The following is a 10,000-nucleotide window of genomic DNA, read 5'->3' as shown; positions in this document are numbered from 1 at the left end:
GGAGAGACACACAGAGACGCATGAGGACAGACATCATTGAGGGACACAAAGCAAGAGGAGAGACAGGAAGCTAGGAAGGGACCCTCCAGACTGGGGAAGGAATGATCATTATAATTTAATTAATGACCTAATTAATAATAAATAAAACAGGTAACGGCTGACACTGGGATGGATCTGGCTGAGATCGGGCTCTGATATGGCAGGCAGATGTCCAAAGTCAGCTCCAACTCTTTACAAGAACGATATGTAGTTTTTTATTTTGGTCAAAATGTTTATAAATCGATCATACTGATGTGGTAGATTAATTCTGATTAATTCTGTGTCTGTTATCATACCTTCACAATAACATAATTGTTTTTGGAGGGAATATTTTTTTACAATAAAAACTACACATTGCACCTCTAAGCCCTGCAGGCAGCAAATCCTGCCGCAGGCAATGAGCATGTGAATGCAGATGGGTCTTTTCTCTGATTGTTTTAATACATGTCTCCATCCCAGCATGCTTTGATGAGCACATGAGACATACGAGTCAAAGAGTTTTCACTGACGTTGATTAAAAGCCCGAGGCCTCTATTGCCAATCACACAATGGAGGCATTTTTATCTCGTCTGCACTGTCACGAAAAAAAAAATCTTCAGTAAAATGGCCGCCTGGAATAAGAATTAGACTTTGCGTCCATAGCAGTGTGCTTGGCACAGGACTAAATGCTGTAATGTGCAGGGGATGAGCCTTAAGTCTTCAACAGAAACGCCAGCGACTGCTCGGGCATCTCAATATGCTTGGGAAATGACTAAAGTGAGTGAGAGATGATTCGGAGGTGTTGTTGCCTAATGACAGCCCGCTCCGGAGCCATTCATCGATCGAAGACACACTCATTTAAAAAGCTGCCAAAAATCAAACACAATCTGTGAGTGAGAAACTATGAGCTCGCCATCTGCCCTATCCACCCCCACCCCCACCTCCACCCCCACCCCATCTGTGACAGTTCATATGTGCTCTTATTGTCAAAACACACCACATCGGAAGAGGGCTCCAAGTTGATATTGACTCCAAGCCCCAACTCAACTGGGTATGACAGGTGGTCTCACCTCTTCACTGAAACAATCTAAAAGGAAGGATTGTGCTGGAGTATGCCGCATTACGTGATACAAAACTATTCACACACACACACACACGCACGCACACACACACACTGCTGTAGTGTACTTTTCACAAGATCGAGTCCTCGTGCCTGCCAAGAGAAGTTCTTCTAAAGTTTCCACTAAGAATAGGCAGAGAAATTCTTTTCCCTCATCATCCAGAGCCTTGTGTGACTGACTTCAGTTTAAATTCCTCTAATGAAACAGGGGGAGGGAGGAGAATCGTGCAGTCCTGGTGAAACAGGAGAGACGTGTGAGGGTGTGAGGGGGCCAACCCCAGCTTCGGTGCCTCCAACTGGGCTGTAAATTAGCCACCTTCCCCTCCCCGTTGCTGGAGGATGGTAGCCCAAGAAAAAGAAAAAAAAGGAAGAGAAAAAAGTTAGCTATAAGTATTTTTTCTCCTCAGACAACCTCAAAGGCCTCTTGCTCTTCCTCTGCCCTCCTCCTCAGTGATCTCCATGCTTGAGTAGAAGTGCCTGTGGACCTGCCAGAACACCTTCCATCGACAAAATGACCTCCATGAATGGGACAGAATAGGACAGCAATTCAGAGCAACAAGCCAGCATTGCAGGGGTACTCCTCGCCTCTCTTTCCCTCCCTCTCTCTCTCTCTCTCTCTCTCTCTCTCTCTCTCTCTTTCCATCCGTCTCTCTCTCTCTCTTTCCATCCCTCTCTTCCTCTCTTCAGCCTTTCAAACACACGCACTGAGCACAGATCTGAGGGTGATTCCTAGTGGTGCTGGAGGTGAGGTGTGCGTGAGGTGTGTGTAAGGTGTGTGTGAGGTGTGTGTGAGGGTGATTTCTAGTGGTGCTGGAGGTGAGGTGTGTGTAAGGTGTGTGTGAGGTGTGTGTGAGGTGCATGTGAAGTGTGTGTGAGGTGTGTGTGAGGTGTGTGTGAGGTGTGCGTGAGGGTGATTCCTAGTGGTGCTGGAGGTGAGGTGTGTGTAAGGTGTGTGTGAGGTGTGTGTGAGGTGCATGTGAAGTGTGTGTGAGGTGTGTGTGAGGTGTGCGTGAGGGTGATTCCTAGTGGTGCTGGAGGGTGCAGAAAAGCCAGAGAGGGCTTTGTCAGACGCCGCAGGTAGGAGGGTGACTGTAACACACACCTGACACAGCTCACACACCGCACACACCACACCTCACACGTCTCACACAGACACACACACACACACACACACACACACACACACACACACACACACTAGACAGGTTGCCCTCTTTTTAAACAAAACAAAAGGTTTCCTTTGAGGGCTACACATGCTTGCCTAAATACATGTGTGGCATAAAGGGCATAATAACTCCCTTTGAGGTGTCTTGTTATGAGACATTAATGGATTTAATGACTGTAACACACACCTCACACACACCTCACACAGCTCACACACCACACAGCTCTCACACACTTCACACAGACACACAGACACACAGACACACACACACACACACACACACACATACACACACACACACACACACACACACACACACACACACACACACACACACACACACACACACTGCCCATTTCTACTGGTCTCATATCTGCCTACTAGGTGTGACAGGTGTCTTCCAAAAACCCACTCAAGACCGGAGGACAGTGTTTCTCCATTTGTCGGTTGTTGTCCAATCGTCGTGTGCGAGTGAACGCTTCTCCAATTTGTATTCTCCCCACTGGTTCATTACTTTCTTCTTCACAGAACCGTGCTTTAACATGAACAACAAAAAAGAAAAAAAAAAACACCCACGCTGTATGTTTCTCTCTTCGCGATGGAGGATGCGGAGGAGCTTCTCACTAATCGGCTAAAATTAAAACAGGCCTGTGGAAGGAAACCCGGAAGGCCTGTGGAAAGAAAGGGCCAAGGCTAAATAAGACCATTACTAGCAAATCCTCATCTATTGATCGATGTTCAGTACGCGGCTTTGGGTGGCGCGAGTTAATCAATGCAAAGCAGAAGCCAAACAGAAAAGCAGGGGTCCTCCGTCTCATCGCCTCTGTCTGCCCTGAAGGTGGGCGGCTGCTGGAGAGGGGGGCATGTCTGACGCTGTTCTGACACAGACGGGGGAAATTGGGTGTAGTAATCAATGCGTAATCAATGATCTGAAAGTTTGAGTTCAAAACTGACAGAGGTTGCTAAGTGTTTCTCACGAGCGAAGCGCTACAAGACAGCAGGATCAAGGACTTATTGAACGTGGGATTCGAGTAACCTCCCTTTTTTGCGGCTCATCGAACTTATAAACCCAAGACACCCAAGGTTCTTTCCGATCAAAAGGGATAACAGCCGCCGAGGTGTCCCGTTACACAAAATTAATGGATGAGATTAATGAAAGAGTTTCCTCCGCCAAATCCATTAATGTCTCATAACGAGACTCCTCAAAGGGAGTTATTATACCCTTTAAGCCACACATGTATTTAGGCAAGCATGTGTAGCCCTCAAAGGAAACTTTTGGTTCTGTTTAAAAAGAGGGCAACCTGTCTAGTTTATAGAACTACTTCCTTTCTTCATGGGCAAGGATAACGTTGAGTAGTTCGCATGGATACTGTTGATTCCACTGTTGCTGAGCCTGAATCCTTTAGCTTGTTAGCTGTTTACTGATTCTATGACTGCTTCTCCAGATAATATGTTATTTAACCATGAAATTCATCATGTTTACAGCACTTGGCAAAATGAGAGAATATGTTTATTTTGTTCATTCATTAGCTTGCCTGACTATACACTCACTGTAATAGCCTCTATCCATGGGCCAGCTTTTCAATCAACCATTATTTACTATGGTTGTTATAACGACCATTCGAAGAATGCTGATTAAACTTTTTCATCGGGTCCCGTTATAGAGAAAGCCAATCAGAGAAGAGTGTTTCTCGTCTTTATAATACACATATACATATCATCGTGGTTTAAATACAAATATACATATCATCATGCTGTCATGTCGCAATGCCATATGGAGTGTGTCCGTGCACAGACGCAGGAGATCCGTGTATGAATGAGTTCAATGCCATATGGAGTGTGTCCGTGCACAGACATAGGAGCTCCATATATGAATGAGTTCTTCAGAGCAACACCTTTTTCCATGAAACTTACAAATGATTGCTTGTGGGGCAGACCTCCCGCAGAAGAACCTCCGTCTCCTTTCCGTCTCCGTGGAAACCACCCCCTTCACAACCAGAAATGTGTGGTTTCCTCCATTATAGGACCAATTCAAGCACTTTGAGCTGCATTCTTTTGCATGAAATGTGCTATATAAATAAAGTTTTATTATTATTATTATTATTATTATTATTAATTACTGAGCGCCGTGTGAATGTTATTAAGGTGTCGTCGAATCACTGTGATTGGCGGATAAAGAATGACTTCATTGCCATATACACTAATTACTCAATCCAGTTATGCTTGATTGCACCCTGCTTTGTGTCAATGAAAAATTAGCAAACATAGGCATCCCCGCCTTATCTCACTCCGTGGTTGCTGTTGTGCGAAGCCCATTCGCGGTACTCGTTACCATTTGTATCTTTGCATTGGAAGATTAACAGTGAAGTCTGGGTTTTGCAACAACAAACGAACCCCGAGGGACTGAAAAAGAACAGAACCTCTACCCAATCTGAACCCCCACCTGGCACGTCTCACATAGGACATGGCATGACATGACGTGACGTATACAATCACACACAAACACATACCCTGGCACAGACTGTATATTTAGTAGCTGGTGCTGGAACACTTCATCCCACTCCAACCTAAATAAACAGAGTCAAGTGGAACTGTTTTCCTCACATAACCACACATAAACACACACATACACACACACACACACACACACACACACACACACACACACACACACACACACACAGTCTGGGGTCGTTTTAGATTTCCCCCTGGCTGTGAATGAATATACTGCAGCATATGACAGATGAGCCCACAGAGGCAGTATGATATGCACAGCCAACTGTCAGTCTTGATGAATGGATATTCATGATTTCAAGGGAAAAATTCATAAATATAATGATGATGTATGCAGACTACTTCGCTACAAGGGTTCCCATTAGAGGTGATAAAAGAAATGATAAGCACTCTATTAATTTTAGTACTATAAAAAAAATGCTTTAATGTGCTTGGATCTTCCCCTATGTTACTCACGAAGGACGATGGTTGTGAAGCTATAAGGATGACTGGATGCATTGCCTGTGTGCTGACTGGACAACTGACAACAGCACCAAAAGCACTTTCACTTTCACTTCCACATGACATTTGATTTCTGTTACATTTTACTGAGATATACTATGCTGTGAGATATACTATGCTATGAGATATACTATGCTATGAGATATACTATGCTTTGAGATATACTATGCTGTGAGATATACTATGCTGTGAGATATACTATGCTGTGAGATATACTATGCTATGGGATATACTATGCTGTGAGATATACTATGCTATGTTCCTGACTGTTTCCCCTGCCCTACTTTTCCTCCCCTTCTGCTTGCTCCAAGGGGGTTCAGGGCCTGGGCTCTGTAAAGCACATTGAGCCAATTTTATTGTTTTGGCGCTCTAGAAATTTAAATTGAATTGAATTGAATATACAAATATTAGACATAGGCTAGGATAAGCAGTCATAGGCTAGGATAGCCGGTGTGTGTGTGTGTGTGTGTGTGTGTGTGTGTGTGTGTGTGTGTGTGTGTGTGTGTGTGTGTTTATGTGTGTGTGTGTGTGTGTGTGGGGGGGGGGGGGGTCAGTGTTGATGCTGCGATGGGTGGAGCAGAAGGGGGAGAGAGCCCAAGCCCCAGACCGGAACATTCACTTTTAGAAAAAGGGGGAAGACTGAATAGAGAGAGAAAATGAGGTATAGATAGGAAGAAGAAGAAGAAGAAGAAGAAAAGAGTATAGATCGAAAGAAAACAGGGGAAAGTGTGAGAGAGAGGGAGAGAGAGAGAGAGAGAGAGAGAGAGGGAGGGGGAGAGAGAGAGAGAGGGAGAGAGAGAGGGGGGAGAGGGAGAGAGAGAGGGGGGAGAGAGAGAGAGAGGAAGAAGGGGGAGAGAGAGAGAGAGAGAAATATGGGGGAGAAAGAGAAATACAAATGGACTGGTAGGAGGGGATCATCTAGGGGGCGTGTCTTCCTGCTCTCTGGGGCGTGTCTCTTAGAGGACAGGTGGGAAGAAAAAAACACCCTGGGCCATCAGTCACACACACATACACACACACACACACACACACACACACACACACACACACACACACACACACACACACACAGACACACACACACACACAGACACACACAGACACACACACACACACACACACACACACATACACACTCACTTGCTCTTTCTCTCTCTCTCTCTCTCTTCTGTTCTCTTATGTGCCTTCCTGCCCTGATCATCACACAGCAGCTATATGTTCTCTTGCCTTCTTTGGATGCATATATGCATATATGTATATATTTCAATTCTCTCTCTTTCTCTCCCTCCCTCTTTGTTCCTCTGCGTCTCCTTTCATGAGCTTGTCATGAAGGCGATACACTCTCAATGCTTCACAATCTCTGCTAGCCTTCCCCGAGAGACGGGTATAATCTGGGAACAGAAACCCAGTGATCGGTTCAGAAAGAGAAACGCATTTCTATTCCTTGCACTGAGAGGATATATTGTCCTCTTTGGGAATAATATGTTCTTAAAGATGAATACACGTACAAAAGAAAACGATTGAAATCACATCATCTTTCTTATGACAGCTACAGATGGAATGTTAATATGCAATGAAAGAGAAAAAAAGAAAGGCAGACAGACGGGGAGAGAAAGAAAGAAAGAAAGACAGAAAGACAGGGGGAGAGAGAGAAAGAGAAAGACAGAGAGAGAGAGAGAGAGAGAGAAACAGGGATATTTATATTTCTTCTTCTAGAGAGAGAAAGGGAGATCTCAATGACAGATTCTATAGCTTCTCATTTTCAATTACATAATGGTATCAGATAATGGAGACAGGGCTTATTTTAGTGAAAAAAACAACTCTTTCTGAGCTTTGACCACTGATATGTCAAAACATCATGTTTATCTTGGCATGTCAAAAAAAGAAGAGAACATCATGTTTATCTTGGGCTGTCAATCAAAAGTAGAGAACAGAAGTGTGTTTCTTCACATCCATAAATCTGGTCCATCACTAGTTTGCTGTGGTGTCCTTCACAATCACCAAGCATCTGCTGAAAAGGAGGACTGCAAAGTGGCTTTGATTTGATTTGATTTGGTAAGGCACTGGTGAGAATGATCTGTCAGTTTGTTGAGAGATAGTCTCGGATGTCTATTGTGTAAAACATTTAGTGGAAATTTGTTTTATACAGAACCTCTGGGAGTTACGAAACAAAACAAATCCTTTAATTTAAATATTGGCCTTTACAATTCTACTTCTGTGAAGCTGCCCGTCCACATTCCATCTTCATTTTAAGTAGACGTTCTGTTGTTTGCCCAATCACACAGCACTTCCATGCAGTCACGTTTGTCATACACAGATTATCAGCCCCATCTCATTAACCCTGCAAAATCTGACATTTGACCCTAGTCAAATGACACGCTACATTAGACTGGCAAAATCCCATGTATCCCCAGTGAAAAAGAGAGGGGGGGGAGAGAGAAAGAGAGAGAGAGAGACAGGGAGAGAGAAAGAGGGGGAGAGAGAAAGAGGGAGAGATAGAGGGGGAGATAGAAGGAGAGAGAGAGGGAGAGATGGGGGAAATAGAAGGAGAGAGAGAGGGAGAGATGGGGGGAGAGAAAGAGGGAGATATGGAGAGGGAGATAGAAGGAGAGAGAGAGGGAGAGAGAGGGGGAGAGAGAGGGAGGTAGATATAGAGAGGGAGATAGAAGGAGAGGGAGGGGGAGAGAGATAGAGGTAGATAGAGAGAGTGAGAGAGGGGATAGAGAGAGAGAGAGAGAAAGAGAGATCAACCTAGCTCTGGCATGACTCCTTCCGCCATGCCTTTCTTAGCTTTGAGGGGATGAGTCCATGCCTTTGAGGGGATGAGTCCATGCCTTTGAGGGGATGAGTCCTTGCCTTTGAGGGGATGAGTCCATGCCCCCTCTCTTCTGGGTCTGCTGAATGTGCCCCCTAGTGGCCTAGTGGCAGAGTGCAGGTGTGTGTCACTGGTGGTGACTCCTCTCTGCTCCCTCCTGTCCTGCCCTCAGCAATCTGTCAGTCCCATCTGCCCATACCATAGGAGCAGACCTCGGACACACACACACACACACACACACACACACACACACACACACACACACACACACACACACACACTGGGCACTCGTCTACAAGCATGTCACCTCACCCAGGACACTGGGGTTGACAACACAAGATTAAAGGCCAAAGCTCCCTGGTGACCAAAAGCCTCCTCAGCAGCTAAAATGCAAAGCAAAAGACTAATGTGCACAGAAGACACAGCAAACATTAAACAAGCTCCCTCAGAGAGACATCATTGTTATATACCCAGAAACACTCCAATAATCCTCAACCAAAACGACTTACTGCAGCTTTAATGGCGGTTTCTAAAATAACAACAACAGCAGCAGCAGCGAAGCTTGGCCTAGCGCAGCGAGGCATCCAGGGCCCGTGCAGTGAAACAGACAGAGAGAGAGAAACATAAACACAGCCATGTGGTTGGGCTGGTGAACTGCCCGTGCCCCTCTCCTCACAATAGGGAGACAGAAGGCCTGGCTGGCCCCTGGGTGGAGGAGCTGGAGCCGTGTGTGTGTGTGTGTGTGTGTGTGTGTGTGTGTGTCTGTGTGTGTGTGTGTGTGTGTGTGTGTGTGTGTGTCTGTGTGTGTGTGTGTGTGTGTGTGTGTGTGTGTGTGTGTGTGTGTGTGTGTGTGTGTGTGTGTGGCTGACCCCTGGGTGGAGGAGCTGGAGCCCAAGGAGCCCGGGTGTATAGATGCCCAGCATATGGAGGGAGGGGGAGGAGTCGCATGGCAGGATTACAGAGGGGGGGGGCGAGGGCATCCCCGGGGAAGTTGGTGAATAGAACCGCTCAATGGCGGGGGTGGGTGGATTGGGGGGAGGGGGGGACGGCATTGGGCCTGTTTGGCCGCTTGTCCTTGTGCCGACCCGCTGAACGTGAGCTTGCATCCCAAATGGGCCAGGCGACGGGAGCAGACACGCAGAATAGGATTAGCTGGTGTGTGTGTTTATGTGTGTGTGTGTGTGTGTGTGTGTGTTTATGTGTGTGTGTGTTTATGTGTGTATATGTGTGTGTGTGTGTGTGTGTGTGTGTGTGTGTGTGTGTGTGTGTGTGTGTGTGTGTGTTTATGTGTGTGTGTGTTTATGTGTGTATATGTGTGTGTGTGTGTGTGTGTGTGTGTGTGTGTGTGTGTTTATGTGTGTGTGTGTGTGTCTGTGTGTGTGTGTGTGTGTGTGTGTGTGTGTGTGTGTGTGTGTGTGTGTGTGTTCTCTGGACACCCCCAGAATGCATTTCATCACAGCAGTGTGTAATGAGGCTGTTCGTCTAAATGAACACTGGTAGGGGGTTAGGGGCCCAGCAGAAGGATGTGGACGCTCAGTGACTTTGATGTATGCGCTGGACAAAACGTGTGGTCTTAAGATTCCTAACTGACCTTTGAACTCTTAATGATGGCTTCTGGAATGTACCGCTGACCTCTGAAGAATAAATGTCTATTTCAGTCCTACTGAGCAATCCTACCTGGTGCCCTTTATAGAAAATCACACACACAGACACACACACACACACACAGAGTGTTCATTAGTGGTAATACTGCAGACATTTCTGCCTGCGATGAATCACAGGAGGGTTGCACACACACACACACACACACACACACACACACACACACACACACACACACACACACACACACCCGTTCACACCTCTC

The 10,000-nt window shown here is 45.9% G+C and overlaps 1 protein-coding gene across 1 annotated transcript in view; it reads right to left on the bottom strand.

Annotated features, from left to right (window-relative positions):
* The window catches only part of grid1b (glutamate receptor, ionotropic, delta 1b), a 195,373-nt gene that overhangs the window by 140,007 nt on the left and 45,366 nt on the right, over positions 1-10,000 (bottom strand). The gene's annotated exons all lie outside the window — the stretch shown is intronic.

Source organism: Clupea harengus, chromosome 1 (genome assembly GCF_900700415.2).
Source record: "Clupea harengus chromosome 1, Ch_v2.0.2, whole genome shotgun sequence".
In the NCBI taxonomy this organism is placed as follows: Eukaryota; Metazoa; Chordata; class Actinopteri; order Clupeiformes; family Clupeidae; genus Clupea; species Clupea harengus.
This window is presented reverse-complemented; position numbering and strand designations above follow the sequence as displayed.